The sequence below is a fragment of the Myxine glutinosa genome, chromosome 4, assembly GCF_964187855.1.
Source record: "Myxine glutinosa chromosome 4, kmMyxGlut1.1, whole genome shotgun sequence".
NCBI lineage: Eukaryota > Metazoa > Chordata > Myxini > Myxiniformes > Myxinidae > Myxine > Myxine glutinosa.
The window spans coordinates 96404398-96423561 of NC_136264.1; the positions used below are offsets into that span (position 1 = coordinate 96404398).

The following is a 19164-nucleotide window of genomic DNA, read 5'->3' on the forward strand; positions in this document are numbered from 1 at the left end:
TAAGGCGGGGGCCGCCCACGAGAGGCATAGAATCAGGGGACGGAGAGAAATGGCCGGCAGGCCACGCCATGAGGTAAGTGATTGGCCTGTATGACATGGGCGGGGCGAACTGGGAGGGAAACGAGTCGATTGGCTCTCAGAAGGGAAGAAGAGGAGTGCACATCTTCTGCTTGGGGAAGAAGGTTTAGCCATCTTTGGTCCATATATTCGAACAAGAAGCTCGCCATTTTTGTGCGCTTGGTGGACATGGGAAATTGTGTGCGCATTTTGGAAGGAGTTGGAGCTTTTGTGGCGCTTTTGTTGTGGCGGTGGTGCTTTTCAGAGGCGGAGAAATCTACAAGGGAGGCGAAGGAGGTCGTCTTCACCACTTGCCCCATGACTCTGGGCGATTCAACGCGTGGGTTTCGTCGGCCGGCGCCATCATGTGCGCTTCCTGCACAGTGGCATCGAGGTTCAACAGCCAACAACCACCTAAAAACAGACCCTTTGGAGACAGCTAAGTGCTGGAGAGGGAACATTTTATTTTTATTATCTTTTCCGTGTGTGTGTGTGTGTGTGTGTGTGTGTGTGTGTGTGTGTGTGTGTGTGTGTGTGTGTGTGTGTTTGAGACGGCGTGTGGAGGATCCTCAATGTACGGAATTTAGTTCACCTCAGTCTTTATTTTGACATTTTCATCCGCGTTTTTATTTTCATCAAACCATTGTTGAACTTTTAGTTGTCGTGTCTATTTGTTCGTGGTTTCGGGAATAAACCCGTGTGTTCCATACAGTTAATATCTCGCATCCCTTCAATCTCGCACGCCAAAAATAACCGTCATCATCATCAGGAGGCTGCCTCGGATTTAAAGCTGGTTCGGCTATCCATCCCTGGTGATCTTAATCGCTGTGTGACGCGACAATATTTTATGGTTTTCACATTTAGCAGTCAAGCAACATATCTGGTACAAATATGAGAGGGAGCCAAAACGTTTCTTCCCCAACCTTAGAGGCCCTGTGCCAGCAAAACTGAGCACAGTTGTTGGTCCTTTTCTGTGCAGTTTCCAGCTCGGGCCGCACTTTTTCCCAAGCTGTGGCTGCGTTTACTGGTGTAATAGAAATAGAAGGCTGCATACCTCCATTATTTTGTTCCTCTTAGCTCACATTTGTGGAACTGCCTTCTTGAGGCTGTTCAATCACACTCTTTCCTCCATTATTTCAAGCAGGCGGTGCACTGTCATCCCCTTTCCCCCTCATGCTACCCCCATCTCTATGAATAATCTTTGCTACCCATATTAAATACCATTCCTTACCCAAACCTCTTCGTGCTGGTTACTGTGTTTCCTCCCCCTCCTTTCTCTCCTCCTTTCCTGTTCATTCATTCATTTGCTTGTTTTGTCAAACTGTGGCCCAATTTCCCAAGTAAGTTCATTGTCTTATTATGCTCTGTCGCCTCACTCTTTTATAAGCCTCTCCCATATATAGAATAAAAGTCGTTTATGATTATGAAACTTTTTGGAAGTCAAAGAAACTATAGTCAGGGGCTCAACAGCAATACAGCACAGATCATGCAATGCATTATGGGAAGACAAGTCAACAGCATGAATCAGGAACCCAGCTGACCAAACAGTTTCATTGGTGGCTCGTGAATTGTCTGGGCAGACATGGGCATTCAGTCCATTTAACCAGCATGACTAAACTTTTGTTGTATGTAATCCTGTCTGCAACTCGTGGTGATCAATTATGTGGGAGTGAAGTGAACTGTGCATAACATCATGGCTGAAAGATAAACATTGGGCCAGCTTTGAGTACTAACTTAACCATATTACTGTTTCCCTATTGTAGTAATGTCAGATATGCTGAGTTCAACAGATTAAGCCAAAAGAGAATGCCAAATACCTTTCAAGTCTTGTTTGTCTTTCTGCGATGATGGTATGTGCAGTTGACTGGTGGCATAATGGTTAGAACATTCGCTCTGAGTCTGGACATTCGCTCTGAGTCTGGGACAGCGGAGATTCGAACCCTGCCCGAGCCAAGCCGAAGACTTTAAAAGTGTTACTTCCTTACTTGATGCTCAGCATTTAAAAAGGACAGAATATGGACAAACACTCAAAAGTTGGTAATAATAGTGGAGGTCTTGATGGGTCGAATGGCCTCCTCCTGTGTCAAAATTCCTTGTTCGGGAACTTATATTACAAGTTAAGGCACAGGGCAGTGGACACTGCTTCGGACATTCCTCTCAAACCAATCTTTGTTTTCAGGACATTTTATTTCGTGATTTTAGTTTCTAATTGTACAGGAAACCTGACTTAGACAGGGGAGATAATGCATTGTTCCTGCCAATGTTCATACCAACCCATCAACCTTTCCTGATAAATTACTTGATGTTGAAGAATTATCTATCTATAATTCCACTAATCTCTGTGTGTGTGTGTGTGTGTGTATGTCTGTGTGTGTGTTTGTTTGTCTGTGACCGCTGTTTCTCGACAACCACGGGTCCGATATACTTGCAACTTGCCAGGTATATTGCTGGGGACCCGAGGATGTGCCTTTTCAAGGTTTGAAATTAATCGGACAAGTAGTTACCGAGCTATGTACAAAAAACGATTCAACCAATCAGAGAGCAGCGAGCTATCACGTGTGCCGAACGTGGCGAACAGACTCTGCCTCGGACGGCACATTTGAGAGCGTATTCATTTATTTCACGTTGGCAAACTATGTTGGCGTTAAACTATGTTTTAAAACTAATTAAAACTAATTTGCGATTCATCGTAACTGCGATTTGCGACCTTCCGGACAGTGAAGACTTCACTTCCGCAGCCAATCACAGAACGCGTTGTTGCGTAGGCGTGGCCGATGTGAGAGCGAGCCGAGCGCGTGCGCCATTACGGTTCGTAATTCGATTTCTTCCGGAGAAAATAATAATTTCTCGATTTCTTATGCGCATTATTTCTCCCAATTCAGTCAGAGCGAAGGGCGGAAGCGAAGAGCGTTGTTTTTTTTGTTTACGGGCGTACGGGCGTACGGGCGGGGTAGAGCGTACGGGTAGCGTTTTTTTTTTTTTTTGGCAAGGAACGGGCACCCACGTACGGGCATGCCCTAGTCTATCTATAATTCCACTAATCTCTGTGTGTGTGTGTGTGTGTGTGTGTGTGTGTGTGTGTGTGTGTGTGTGTCTGTGTGTGTGTTTGTTTGTCTGTGACCGCTGTTTCTCGACAACCACGGGTCCGATATACTTGAAACTTGCCAGGTATATTGCTGGGGACCCGAGGATGTGCCTTTTCAAGGTTTCATATTAATCGGACAAGTAGTTACCGAGCTATGTCCAAAAAACGATTCAACCAATCAGAGAGCAGCGAGCTATCACGTGTGCCGAACGTGCCGAACAGACTCTGCCTCGGACGGCACATTTGAGAGCGTATTCATTTATTTCACGTTGGCAAACTATTTTGGCGTTAAACTATGTTTTAAAACTAATTAAAACTAATTTGCGATTCTTTCGCTTTCCTGCGCGTTTTTGCACGCTATGGCGATTTCTTTACCAAACTCCGCAAGCCGTTCGCTTTGGACCAAACCATTTCATGTAAATAGAGGGGGGGGATTGTCACCGGACTCGCAAGCCGTTTGCTTTGGACCAAACCATTTCATGTAAATAGAGGGGGGGGATTGTCACCGTACTCGCAAGCCGTTCGCTTTGGACCAAACCATTTCATGTAAATAGAGGGGGGGATATAATTTTAGATATATATATAGTACGGGCATGCCCTAGTCTATCTATAATTCCAGCAATCTGTGTGTGTGTGTGTGTGTGTCTGTGTGTCTGTGTGTGTGTTTGTTTGTCTGTGACCGCTGTTTCTCGACAACCACGGGTCCGATATACTTTAAACTTGCCAGGTATATTGCTGGGGACCCGAGGATGTGCCTTTTCAAGGTTTCATATTAATCGGACAAGTAGTTACCGAGCTATGTCCAAAAAACGATTCAACCAATCAGAGAGCAGCGAGCTATCACGTGTGCCGAACGTGCCGAACAGACTCTGCCTCGGACGGCACATTTGAGAGCGTATTCATTTATTTCACGTTGGCAAACTATGTTGGCGTTAAACTATGTTTTAAAACTAATAAAAACTAATTTGCGATTCTTTCGCTTTCCTGCACGTTTGTGCACGCTATGGCGATTTCTTTACCAAACTCCGCAAGCCGTTCGCTTTGGACCAAACCATTTCATGTAAATAGAGGGGGGGGATTGTTACCGTACTCGCAAGCCGTTCGCTTTGGACCAAACCATTTCATGTAAATAGAGGGGGGGGATATAATTTTAGATATAGATATAGTACGGGCATGCCCTAGTCTATCTATAATTCCACTAATCTCTGTGTGTGTGTGTGTGTGTATGTGTGTATGTCTGTGTGTGTGTTTGTTTGTCTGTGACCGCTGTTTCTCGACAACCACGGGTCCGATATACTTGCAACTTGCCAGGTATATTGCTGGGGACCCGAGGATTTGCCTTTTCAAGGTTTGAAATTAATCGGACAAGTAGTTACCGAGCTATGTCCAAAAAACGATTCAACCAATCAGAGAGCAGCGAGCTATCACGTGTGCCGAACGTGGCGAACAGACTCTGCCTCGGACGGCACATTTGAGAGCGTATTCATTTATTTCACGTTGGCAAACTATGTTGGCGTTAAACTATGTTTTAAAACTAAATAAAACTAATTTGCGATTCATCGTAACTGCGATTTGCGACCTTCCGGACAGTGAAGACTTCACTTCCGGCAGCCAATCACAGAACGCGTTGTTGCGAGCCGACAGCCGAGCCGAGCGCGTGCGCCATTACGGTTCGTAATTCGATTTCTTCCGGAGAAAATAATAATTTCTCGATTTCTTATGCGCATTATTTCTCCCAGAGCGAAGGGCGGAAGCGAAGAGCGTTGTTTTTTTTGTTTACGGGCGTACGGGCGTACGGGCGGGGTAGAGCGTACGGGTAGCGTTTTTTTTTTTTTTTGGCAAGGAACGGGCACCCACGTACGGGCATGCCCTAGTACTCATAATGATGAGTTTTCATACTCTTTGAGAAAACAGAGAAGAGGAAAGGAAAGATAAGGTGATTGAAGAAAGGACAGGTCGGGGAGTGTGGAAGGATTAGGAAGAGAAGGAAAATAAGTTTTGGAGATAAATGTGTCAAGGGAAGGCAGAAGGCATGTACGAAGTATACGCAAAGGGATCAGGTGGGTGGTGAGGGGTGAACCGGACATATTATGCATTCATAATAAATATATAGCCCTGATGGTGATTCATAGTTAGTCTTGCCCCGAAGAAGTTGCAAGAATATTGTAAACCTTTCTTTTTTTCTACTGTCTGTCTGTCTGTCTGTCTGTCTGTCTGTCTGTGTGTGCACATCTATATATTTTCCCTTTAAAAAATGTTTTTCTCTGCAATCGTTTGTCCGATCGATACAAAACAGGAGGATACAACGATACAAAACAAAACATAGGAGGAGAGACTCCCCATAGATAATATTTTATTAATAATTCTGATGTCATAGACCCCCATCTCTATGAATGGTGATCTTAATCGGCACACAATGGTATGGCAGCCATATTGGATTAAAGGAAAAAATTTGGACATCTCCAAAACTGTGGTATTCCAGCCATAATTGGTCGATTGAAATATTTATCCAAAAAATATGAAACTTCGTATATCTGATCTATGACCCGATGCCAGTGAAGGATTTAACTTATGACGTCATCTGTCACATTGTCTGGTGGCCATGTTGAATTGAAAGTAAAAACAAAACTAGAGAGGTTCAAGGGAACCTGAACTCAACTGGTCTATATCAATATGGTTAGAATATGCATAATAGAACCACAAACTATATAGTTTATACGTGCTAAAAATATGACAAAAATTGATTTTTCAATGTGGCCGCCCTGCCACGCCCATTTTTGGGCGTGCAACGCCCAAATGCAATCCCAAACTAGTTTATGTCTTAAAGATGCTGCATAACTAGTTTCATCAAATTTTATCAATATTTGTGACTTTTAGAGCGTAGTCGTCGAATTGTTTACAGACGACAGACAGACAGACAGACAGACGACGGACGACGGACACTGGGTGTCGACAAAAACTCAGCTGGACATAGTCCAGTTGAGTTAAAAAATATTCTAGCTCTGAATTGCTTAACAGATCGATGTGAGACTTCATTCATATGATTGACTAGTCATGGGGAATATACTCGTAGATTGAAAAAAATAAATCATATTCACCTTCATTGACGCACTTTAGTCTTAATGTGCACAAAAGTGGTTGTTAAATATCCTGATAATTACTCAATAAAGCTATGGATAATGGCAATGTATGTGACATAATAGGGTACATTATATGATACCGGTACAATAATTAGGGCGGGTCATACTCAGGTGCCAAAATCAATCTGAAGGAAATCCTAACATGAGGGGTGTCTATATTATGTGTTTTTTTATGGGGAATTCAAATATGAGTTTATTTTTGGATAGGATAACTCTAACCTACATCAATTTGTATTTCTAAATTGCCAATTTTACCCTTTCGAACCCCTTTATAAGATATTAAAAGATATAAGGGAAATCATTCATATTGACACAGCCAAATCAAATGTACATATTTATTAACAGGTGAACTGTATGTATATCACTGGTTACAATTACAAAGATCAATCTCCTTACTTCTTGAACTTTACCAGGTTGCACAAGTCCTGCTTTGACTCATTCTTGGACATCAGCCTCCTGCTGGTCTCCTGAGCCCTGATGCCTCCATCCCTCTTTTCCTGTGAGAAGTACTTAGCAGAAGCCTCAGTCACCATTTTAACAACCCTCTCAATGCTTTGTGTGTGGCAAAGCCAGTTGAGCACCTCCATGGGGGTGTTGATGAAGTTCTTCACCTCCGAGGTGCTTAGGGAGCAGGTGAGAGGTGGCTCTGACACACCTTCTGACCAGCTGATCAAGTTACCAATGCTGAAGCATCACAGTTGATGTCAGGTGTCTTTCTGGTCCTGACAGAGGAGTCCCCCAGCTGAGTGTCTGGGTCCCCCTCTCCCCTGATGGCCAGGATTCTCTCCACCCCCTCAGTCCTCTCCTTCTGATCCTCAGAGCACAGCAGTGTTTGGAGGATGGCTTCACTGTGGGCATACCAAGCAGATCTTCTCACAGTCGGCATCACAAGGTCCAGCACCTCCTTCCTCTGGGACTTGAGGCAGTCCAGCTGAAATAAGATGTGCCTAGGCCCTTCGATCCAGGAGTGCTTGACTTTCACGTTGAACCAACATGGATAATACACTCCAATGATGAATTCCACAATGAATTGCAGATTCTTCTGGTTCTTTCCTGTCAGTCCATGCTTTGACACCCAGAGCCTGAGAAGTCTGTTCGCTGTGGTGAGCCAGCGGCTGTGGTTTACTGGTCCAATCTCCACTAGAGCCAGCCTTGCAGGAAGCACTCCATCCCTGATTGCACAGACAATTTTATAGCCATAGTGTTGATCAGTTGAGAGATCTTCAATGGCCTTGTCAGACAGCTTGATCAGTGGAGGGCCAACAAAGATCCGGGTGAAGTTTGGATTGATATCCAAGTCTGTAGCAGAAGCAAGGAGCTTTCCTATTGGCCCGGAAAATGTGTTGTCTGACAGAGTAGGGCCATCAAGGTGAACAATGAGATGGTGCAGGGGAAGTTCACCAGTGTGCAGGTTGCACACGAACCAGACCAGCTTTCTCCCCAGGTGCAGCTCCAGCTTCCGCATTACTCCAGCTTTCACACCAGTGTTGACATTTGTTGAGTCTCCTCCAATGGCCCACAAGGTCTTATCAAAACCCCTCTCTTTCAGCCAGGCAAACAGGACCTTAGCAATCTGCTCCACATGTGACTCCTCTTTAGTTGCTTTCTCTGGGGTAAAGTGGAACAGATAGTAGCTACCAGGCTCACTAACAACAGTATCGTGTTCTTCCTTGATCTTTGCAGGAAAAGATTGGTCATTGCCCTCAGCTTCCATCATCACATTGGTCAGGTCAATCCGCTCATCAAAGAGGATGCAGGAGATCCCCCCCCCTACTCCCTGCACTTCTCATCAAACTCTTCCCCCAGCTCTGTCATCAACTTCTCCTGTGCTCTATTGACCTTGTTCTTATCAATCACTTTACTTGTATTGTCTTCTGTGATGATTCCTGCATCAATCAGAGCTGCAGTTGCTATCGCTGCAGTTGGCCTCAGCCCTATGCCATACCTTACACTAGCAAGGGCAATGTTTGGAATCTCATCATAGTTTTTCTGGACCTTTGCTGAAGCTGCAGGCTCAGTGTCAGTTTCAGGGAAGAGCTCAACTTCAGTGACAAACTCATCTTCAGCACCACTTCTCTCCAATTCCAGATCCTCATCACCATCTGACAAAAATCTCTCAACATCCTTCCTGGCTGCCTTCTCTGCTGCTGCAGCATTTTCCTCCTTGCTCCTTCTCCTTTTCTCTGCATTCTTTTTATTTTCCTGCCTTTCCAATGTCCTCACCTGTCTCTTGTGCTCTGGCAGATCAGGGCTCCCCATTTGGTGGGGTCCTTTACTTCCAACCTTCTCTTTCTGTCCCTTAATGTAGGCAAGATCTTTCACAGGAATCATTTTCTCTCTGCTGCAGGAACAGTTAATGTGGGCTTGGATCACACAGCCCTCACCCGCCTCACAGCCTCCTCCCTCACAACTGGTAATCTGACACTTGCAAGTCAAAATATCAAATAACTTGTCTAACTTGACAATGAACCTCTCTTTGGCATCAAGTTTGCCCTTCCCAAGAGAAAACCTCACTGCCTGATTCCAGACCTCCTTGAGCTTGGACATGATGGTCACCTTTTCATTGATAACAGGAGGCTTGAAAAGAGCATTAGCTTTGCTCCACTGACAAATCAGACCAGGGTAGATGTCAGACACGAGCTGGTCCACTGGGTAGTTCCTCCTGTCATCTTCACTTTGCTCCCTCAAGTAGATGCCATACCTCAGGATATCCCTCACAGTTGGCAGTTCAGACACCAACAGCTCCTGCCCAGTGCCAACAAGATTACTTAAATGAGAACTTGATTTCATCCTTGTTCTGACTTGAGCCATTTTTAGTAGTTCACACTGAAATAAAAACAATAATACGCAGGTAAGTATCCACTACAGACAGATATTAAGGTATTACACAGGTATTACAGAAAACCATCAAAATATTCACTTCACAGGTCACTATTTTCCTTCACATGTAACTCAGGGCTGGCAATAGGTAAGTACACAAATCAATTAACAAATATAATATAAAACAAGGTAATTTACATCTAAAATTATTATCTATTTGTTCCTCAGGGTCCTTATCAAAAACGTACTTACAGGCAATGCCATAAGAAGAGAAGAGAAGACGGATGGATAAGGATTGCCAACCTCCTCAACATCGAGCTTTCAGCAACAAGATGGCTACAACTGCCGTCCCAACAGGAAGTTACCAAAATAAAAGCCCGAACTTCAAAATAAAAAACTTCTCTTTTTTCCAGAAGAATAGCAATATAATCAAAAATTTAATAATAATCAACTGCAAATTGATGTAGGTTAGGGTTATCAGAATTTTAAAAAACCTCAGATTTGTGTTCTACACACCAAAATACGTAATATGAACACCCCTCTCGATTGATTTCAAAAAAAAAAAAAGTATGGCCCGCCCTACCGGTACATGGACCATAATTATGGTCGCGTATTCAGTTAACGATGGTATTTCTGTTTGTAATGAATGTGTGAGGTGATACGATGCTCACTACCGAGTGCGTGCCGTTGTAATTTAATCTTTTAAATGCTAACTATTTATTTGTCAGCATGATTGCAGTAAAATTATATATTTAAGGGAGTTGGAGAGTGGGTGAACTATTTTTGCATATTAAATTTGGATTGCATGCACAAGAAGAACCACCTATAGAGGCCATTTTTCCCCGCAGGGCAGGGGTTGGCCTTTTTCGGGCACCATGGTCCCCTTTTTGAAGCAATGTTTTATGGCCGGATGCCCTTCCTGCCGCCAACCCTGTTAGTCGCCTCTTGCGACACACAGGGAATTACCAGTGAACTGGTACTCAATTAGCCGACCTCGGAAGGATGACAGGCTGAGTCAACCCCCCTGGCGTTAATTCAGCGATTGACCGGGATTCAAACTCAGGATCCCATAGGATCCCAAGCCGGCACCCTAACCGCTAAGCCAACACCAGGCTTGGATTGCATGCACAGATCTATTAGAATTGAACAAAAGTCACCGACGGAAATTATCATATAAGCCAAAATAGGGATTGATCCTTATCATCTTTAGAAAAAACAAAGTTATTTAAACAAATCGAATTTTCACTGTAATGTAGGCCTACAGTATATGAAAATTGATGAAGATGACCGATAATAAAAAGAAACCAGGGGTGTGTTCCATCAGCAAGCGGCTTGCTTATTGCATGCCGCATTGCTTGCTCGATTCAAAGCGCTCAAGAAGCACTTCAATGAACGGAGTGCTCGGTACCGCTTAACAACATGGCCGCCTACGTGTAAACAATGTCATCGTGGTACTCGAGCAAATAATTCTGTCCGGGCCCCGTCGTGTTCAGTTTTACGCGATCCTCTTGTGACAACTTCCCTAAAGAAATTAATTTGTTAGCAGCAACTACAGAGTACGAGGAAGAAGGAAAGAAAGATAAAGAAATTGGGAATCCGAAGGAGGAGCCAAGTTTCAGGCTTATCGATGGGCCTACCACTGTGTATTGTCAAGCTTGAAGAATTAGGATGAAAAGTAGAAGTAACATGCACGTTTCAATAATACTATGATTATGCAATGTAACTGTAGGCTACCTCTGAACATGTCATTGGTTGTAGTTACTAATCTCTTTTTGAAAGAAATTACGGCGGCCATTCATGCTGACGTAATGAAGCACCTCTCTTAATCGCTTCCGGAGTGCCTTGTAAAATGGTAGATGCGGAATGACTGGCTTGGAAAGCGATGCAAGACACATGCCAACGGAACACATGAAGATTGTTCAGGCTGCCAAGGATAGCTCGATCGCCTACTCTCCGTGAAAGACACCGTGGGATATTTAACTTTCACCAACGAAGGACCAGTGAAGGCAGAACGGTTTTTTATTTTTGTTTTTTTTGTATACAGGATCGAGGCTCGTGAAAGAGCTAACATTTATCACACAAAAAAAATCAAACAGACACATACAACATATAATAAGGGTAGCGGTAGACAAGATGGGGAGAGAGGGGGAAAGCACACAAACATAACATGTGAGAGCAGGGACATCAGGAGATCTGTGGGAGGGAGAGGGCTTTGGGGGAGGAGGCGTGGGAAGGGGAGGAGGGGGGGGGGGGAGGTGGAAGAAGTATAAAACACATGGACACTGCTAGGACTTCCAGGAAAGAAGTCGGTATTTCAAAAAAGTGGATCTGGGGTGAATTAGCGGGGGTAGAAAAGATCAAGGTTTGGATGGGGGAAGATAAGAGATGGTGGTGAACAGCTGTTTTAAAGACCCGGAGGGAGGCATGCGATTGAAGAGAGTGAGGGAGTTTGTTCCAGAGGTGGGAGAAAAGAGGAATGAAGGAGTGAAGGTGAGCAGACAGTCTTGATTTTGGCAGTTTAACCATAAGAGGGTTGCAGGCAGATCTTGTGCGACCTGTAGGAATATTTGGGGGACAGAGCCCAGAGAGAGAGCTGGGGGAGCAAGGCCGGAGAGGAGTCGGTAGAAGACAGAAAGACCACCAACCTGCCTGCGGTGAGTGAGTGGTTCTCCAACTTAACATGCCTCTGGTGGACGGAGCACACATTGACTGATGCTTTGCCCTGCATGTGAAACACCAAGGCTGGACAGCTCAACTCAAGTGCATGTACTTCCAAGGCAAGGGTTTAATCAAGCTGTCCTGCATCCCCTGCCAGCCCAGCATGTCTGATGTTGTGGTAATGTCAGAAATGCTGAGTTTTCATTTCAGCATGAAAACTTGCTGAAATTCTAAGCCAAAAGAGAATGCCAAATACCTTTCAAGTCTTGTTTGTCTTTCAGCGATGATGGCATGTGCATTTGTTGAAATTTGAACATGTGTATCTGTTGAAACTGAAACCAAATGTTGCAGTATCGGCACACGTGCCGGGCTCTCGAGGTGCGTACTCGGACCCGCCGCCACTAGCGACCCCGAGGCCTGTTAAGCAACCGCACGCGCATGCTGGTTGGGATATTTAGGTCCAACAGGGTCCTCTTGCCTTTTATGTCGTGTTACCTGTTGGTGACCTAATGACCTCAGCTAAGGTCTGAACCCTCAGCCATCACCCATCTTCCAAATACTACTACGGCCGTATGACCCATGGGTGAACACTGGCTGACCACTACCGAACTACATCTCCCATGTACAAGTATATATTAAATACACACTATGTCGGATCAATTAAATAAATTACGTAAGCGAGGTCTGGCCAGCCGGTTTGTGAAAGACTTGGGCCAAAACTTCCCCTAGCCAATTCCACAAGAATGTGGGAATAATTGTGGCCGTTAAAAAAATAATTATGAAATGGAACTTAAGTACTGTACGTCCACTAATTACGTACTATTAGAATGTGAGTACGTCTACTAATTACATACTAATGTATTGAAATGTGAGTAAGTCTATCAATTACGTACTATTGGATCGTGCATTTGACGAGGCTCTGCAATTTCTGATGGCTCTTTCGTGTTTTTCAAGTGCTTGTTTGAAAGTTTCAATTTCAGACCACAAGCCTTTCACGTATCATTCCAAGCATCAAACAAAGCTGTTGTGATGACATTCCCTTCATTCAAGCGAGATGGATTTTGTAAACACAAAATGAGTATTCTTTCACAGCATTTACACTGAGGGGTATTGAGAAACTGAACTACTGGAGAACTTCCAACAATGCAAACAAAATATGATGTGCACAATGGATAACCGGAGTCGTGCTGAGCAGCCAAATGCTCATTATTGCCAACAAAAGCTTTTTTTTTTGCCATTGCATTTCATTCCCTTCCATAACCTCCAGCACAATAAACAATAATGTTTAAAATAATAATAATGATGATACAGTGCTTATAACAATTCGGATTATGTCAATGCATTACAATAGGGAGTAAAAAAATTAGGGGACTATTCTCTCCACACCTCCACTCGCTCCTCCTCTTCTTCATCCTACTTCCTCTCAACCTCTCTTCCATTTTCTCCCCATGTCTCTTACACTCCCCTCATCTCTTTTCTCTCTCTTATGACATTCCCTTTCTTGTTCTCAGTTTTCATTTTCCCATTGTAACCCCTCCGTGCCCCCACCTCCCTCCAGGTGTCGGTAATGTCATAGATAAATGACTACCAGAAAAAAGGACTGTCTGGAATGTATTGTTTACATTGTCTATGACTAATGCCCAAGGAGGTTGTACATAAAGTAGGACATTCGAAGACATCAGCATACATGAATACCAAAGACATTAGAAATGTCAATAGACAAATAACCACAGCACATGCGATTGTAACCTGGGGTCACAGCATTAGTAGGCAAGTACTAAGCATGTCAAGTGACCAAGCTGACTCATTCCTTTACCGAGTAAACTTGCTTCCAATTATAAGCAAAGTCATGGAATCCATCATGATTTCTCTGATGTCAAGTCTTGTTTTCAAACAGCCTGAACTCTGATCATCAGTACGTATTGCTTCTATCCGAGTCGCAGATCAGCGATGGACATGCTTCTGCTCCTCTCTCAGCAATGGTTGGAGGCCCTGAATCTCAAACAAGAGGTTAGGACCATCTCCCTGGACATATCTTGGGCATTCGACACAGTCTGGCATCCTGCTTTGCTTTTCCAAGCGCTGCACCTGTGGCATCGAATGCAGCTTACATTCTTGGATTTCTAACTTCCTCCACTCACACAGTCAATGTGTTGCTGTCAATTGAACTCTCTCCCATTGGAAGCTGGAGACCCTGAAGGCATTAATTTGGGCCCAGTCTTGTTCCTCAACTATATAAATGACCTTGATGATACTCTGGAAAAATCACTTTTCCTTTTTGCAGACTTCACATTGTGTCGTACAGTGCCCTCCTCCCTCAGCTCGGAACATAGCAGCTGCTTCTCATCTCTGCTAATCTGGAAATGATTAGACTCTGGTTTTATAAATAGAACATATTGTTATGTTTGTGGGGTAGTGATTACTGTAGTACAGGTAGAATGTATAAATTAGCATGGTGCGAATGTCGTGAGAAGAAGAACCACCACCATGTAATAAGTAGGGATTTTGTTTAGCCGTTTGTCACGTAAGAGTGAACAATTGTGGCCATACGAGGATGCCCTTGTGTTAACTAGTTGTCGGGATTATGTTCACTACTAACCTTGTTCATCAAACCTCTGTAATTTACATCCCTTGTCCCTTATGGCACCGCATTAGACACATAGAGCAGAAATTGCCCATTAACTGCTTTAAATAACAATAAAACCCAACCGGAAGCCAGTTCTGAGCATTGCCGATGGCACAGAAACCAGCTACATCACCACAGGATCAGGCAGGCTGAAAGCCACACTTCTCGGAGACACCATTGGTCAGGGTTTTGATTGACAGGCAGACTGCATCATGAAGGCGGACTGCGTCACAAAGGCGGACTGCATCATAAAGGCTGACTGCGTGTTGAGTGGTGGAGAGCTGAGCCTGTGGTGTTGGCCTGCGGGGATTGGAGAAGAAGCACCGATGACATGAGAAGTTGGCAGAGAAAAGAACGAGCTGATGGACTTTTGGCCCGCTTGGTTCTGGACTTTGGTGCGAGATGCGCTGACATTTCTCTCTTCATTGGGCTTCATCGCAGCGGCCGTGTTCCAGGACCTTGCTGGTGTTCATAAAGAGGCAGAGCACCAAGAACGAAGAGCCATGGTTTCCATGCCGAATTCGTGAGGACGGGCATGGCTGGGGAGTGGGTTGCACACCTTCTCGTTCACCTCAAGTGGGAGGCCTTCATCGAGGCCTAGTGAACAAGGGCGCATCGAGGCCTTCTTCCCGCCAAGGCAGAAGTGGCGTCGGGCCTGCGCGCTCATGGCCTGACATTACTGACGAGACACCGATCCGAGTTAAGTCCTCACAATTAAATTACACCATTATTTTCCAGTTCTTTTTGCATTCCCCTTTGTCCGTGTTTAAGTCTGGTGTGGAGGATCCCATAGGAATGTAGTTGTACCATCACACTTTTCTTCTTATCGGTATTTTCTTTTAATCAATTATTTTGGGGTTTTTTTTGTACATTTTACAGCCGTCTTTGAGTTTATTTATTGCAGGTTTGAGGATTGCCGGTGGGATCCGTGCAGGTAAGCGCTCTTCAACATCCTCCTCATCCTCCTCCCCTTCCCCTCCCCGCATGTTTTAACTCTGCCACATTTGATGAACACCTTGGAGTAACAGCTTGTTCGACTATCCGTTCCTTGGAAATATTTTAATCGCCAGGAACCAAAGTAATAGATAGGTGGGTTCGTTTCCAGGACAATATCATTAAGTCCTGGAAAATCTCAAAGTCTCACCTGAATGAAGGATCTTGAAACGAACCCACCTATCTATTACTTTGGTCATCCACTGTAAGAGGTTCAATAATCTTGAACTTCTGGGCCTCCATTAACCATGATCTTTCATGCACCGACCACATATAAAAGCTCGTCTCCAAAGTCAGCCATAGACCCAGGTCTTTCCTTCAAAAATTAGAGCTTCTCGTAGTCTAAGGCCTTTGTCCATAGTACACCATAGCTCAATGGATTAATGCTCTCCTATGTTTCCTTCCCTTTCATCTCTGCAGACCTCAACCTGCTGGACTTTTTTCTGTGGGGCTACGTGAAGGACAATGTTTACAAAGACAACCCTCGTGACATCCAACAGCTCAAGACAGCTATTGAGGAGTGTGTAAGAACTTACCATTTCACCCCTGACGTGCAAGTGTGTGACATAGTGTCAGAGTGAACTGGCACGCCATGGAGGTCACATCGAACATGTCATTCACACCGTTCCATCGCTGTAAATCAAAGTGCCAAAACATCTCCCAAGTCTCTGCTTTATGAATGAATGAATGAATGAATGATTGTTTTAAGGCCATTTTCCCTGCTAGAATGGGGGTTAGCCTTGCGGGCCCCATGACAATCACGGTTCCCTGTTTGAGGCAATGTTTTTATGGCCGGATGCCCTTCCTGACGCCAACCCTTAGTCGCCTCTTAAGATGCGCAGGGATACGGTGTACCTATTCTAAATCGGGGTACACACCGGGTAGTCTCTGCTTTATGATGGGTGATTATTTATTTTTTATATTGTATGCCTTTTCAAAATAAAGCATTTAAATCGTACCAAGACCTTTGAAACACAATGTATCTTACTATAATTCACCAAATGTTCGTCTGTCCATTCGAAGGTACCGCAAAAACGGCTCAACCGATCGCAACGATATTTTGGGTGAGTATTCCTGGGACCCCTGGGAGTAAAATAGGCTATATCGTTTTGCCAAATTTTCCAATTTTCCAGTTTTTCCAAACACGATGGAATAATATTTACCGATATGAACAGTGATGTAGCTTTTGTTGAAATTCTACAAATACTGTTTATTCTACGTACCAGGAGAGAGTAGATCGACTCCTGACGAACTCTTCCTATATAAACGTGCAGCTCCGAAGTAACATGGCAGCGTGTGCAAAGCGACTGAGAAACAGGTGTAGGGACCGCTTCCATGTTACAGATTCGGCGCGCACTCTTCACACATAAATGTGCGACTGAGAAAGACGTGTAGCGACCGCTTCCGTTTTGCAGAATTCAATCTTTTTTCAAAATGGGCGCCATGTACTGTTTAGATTTTGATGATTTGTGTGTGATATGATTCAACGGATGTTTATAAGAATCGTTTAGAATAAAAAAAGCCTTCAATTTCTGATATTTTGCCTTTTCATTTGGGCTTCCCAATTGAAGCCCACCCATAGGGCGGGTACCATTGCTAGTTTATGTTAAATAACTAAAAGGCTACCATTGCAAGATAGTATTTGTTTAACGCAGCAAAATTGTGAAAAACAGAGTAATTTTTTTTTGTATTTTTGCTCTTTCCTCATAGATTACACTTTTACCAGGATGCATTGTTTATTTGCTATACCCGATATATCACACAATGCAGTTTTATCATTGTCCGACAGAAAGCATGTTTCTTCTCAACACCTTACTGCACAGCGTGTCCTGACTCATGGCTCTGTCAATTCATTCCTGGTATGATTTACTATAGTCTAGTAGGAAGACTAGGTCCCCCTGCACCCCCCGGAGATATACTTCTAATCAGTGTTTCTAGATTGGAAAAAATGTGTAGAAAATGACTAGCTATGGCCCCAAGCTGAAAAAATGTCCCACATACCATTTTTATGCAAATTACTGCTGCCATTATCAAAAAAACGATTTTTGACATATCTCAGCCAATATTGCAGATAATTGAAAAATGAAGGTGTCTAGACCCATGTTTTGAAGGGCATAGATCATGATAGAACTATTCATAACATGATTACATGTGTCTATGGTATACTAGTATGCATATTAATGCTGTAATTACAAAATAATCAGTTTTACAAATGATAAGGATACGTTAATACTGCAGATAACTTAACATGGTACATAAGGGGTCTAAACCCAGGTATTTTCAAGGTTAAATGTCAACAAGATGCTCCTGAGTCTTGCATAGGGGCGGGACATTGGCAGTAACATTGGTACCACTCAACTTTTCTTCCCACCATTGACTTTGTATTGCGAGAGATTTTCACTTGCTTATTTAAAGGTTTCTCACCCAGCCCACGTAAAATCTACCAACTCCTGCTGTTAACTCCCAAACATATTTTTTTATGTTATCCAATCACAGTGCAGAAATGACAGACTAGAGATCCAAATTAGTGCTGCTATAGCTGCCATTTTACATTTCCATCCATGTAACATGCGCGCTCGCGCGCTCGTATCAATTGGTAATGTCGCGCGCTCGTATCAATTGGTAACGTTGATGTTATTGAATACCTCAGTTGAAAGTTCAGTCTTCCATTCCATCTGTGTGTTGTTCTTGGTATTCATCCTCCAATCTAGCCAGGTAAGATGCTAACTATAATGTTACTCACACTCTTGACTTCAGTTTCTGCATGAAATCATAAACAGGCAGAATAACAGCTGAGCCAGCTAGCACCATGTTAGCTAACGTTAAAGCTAGCCTCATCTATGTACAGTATGTTCCTAATGTCGGTGTAACTTAAACTTTTGTTAATGCCAAACATGAGACATATCTGTTGACTTCTGTATATGAATTGAACCAGAAAGAGGCACGACAGCTGAGCTAGCTACAGTAACTTAGCACAATGTTTCATTGGCCTAGATAGCTAACGTTAGTGTGGAAGAATTTAGATGTTTTAGCTATTAGCACTTTTGATGCCACTAAACATGGTTTAGTCAGCTAAAAAGTACCCTAGTGTAGAACATGACTCAGAACCTCTGTTACCTCACTGAAAACTCAGAGCCTCCTTTCACAGGCACTTTTAACATCATTCGTGATTTCTTATTTGTCATTTAACAGTGATGGTAGACATCGACAGCAAGCATGCCCAAAAGAAAACGGAGTGTAGAACCTGCAGCCCAAAGCTCTCCTCCTACATGCATCCTTCATGTACCATCCATGTCTGATCATGGGGATTTCACGCCCCTCCGTAAAATTAAAGGATCTGCTTCAGAAAAACTGCAACTGCTTCAAAAGATCCGGGATAGACGTCTCAACCAACCGCATGACTCCCCATGTCGTATGCAATCAGTATGTGATCAGATCCCGGCAACTCTTCCTGATGACCTAGAAAGAGTAGGATATCACAGCAAGTGTTATAAGCACTTTGTCCGCCACTTTCATCGTCTGGGAGATGATACAGAACCAGGGCCATCAACCTCATCATGGCATCACTCTCCTCGTAAACCAGGAGGTTCTGCTGAACCCATCTTCCCGCCAGAGTGTATATTTTGTGAGAAAGTTGAGACCAAAGATGCTCATCGCAATACTGAGAGGCCTACAACCTTCCCATCCTTTAAAAACAAAGAAAATGCATGGGAGCAAATCGAAACACGGGCTGAGAAAATGGGTCTCTATCGACTCCATCGAAAGGTGAAAAACAAAGACCTCTT

The 19164-nt window shown here is 43.7% G+C and overlaps 1 protein-coding gene and 1 long non-coding RNA gene across 4 annotated transcripts in view; one reads left to right on the forward strand and one right to left on the reverse strand.

Moving 5' to 3' along the window:
- LOC137425928 (FERM domain-containing protein 4A-like) overlaps positions 1–19164 on the reverse strand; it is a 296129-nt gene that overhangs the window by 252140 nt on the left and 24825 nt on the right. The gene's annotated exons all lie outside the window — the stretch shown is intronic.
- Positions 214–16915, forward strand: LOC137425025 (uncharacterized). 2 transcript variants are annotated; one of them, XR_010984027.2, is made up of 2 exons: positions 214–495; positions 15800–16915. It is a non-coding gene; the product is annotated as an uncharacterized LOC137425025 (long non-coding RNA). The 2 variants fall into 2 exon arrangements; XR_010984028.2 differs by lacking the exon at positions 214–495 and adding an exon at positions 13777–15320.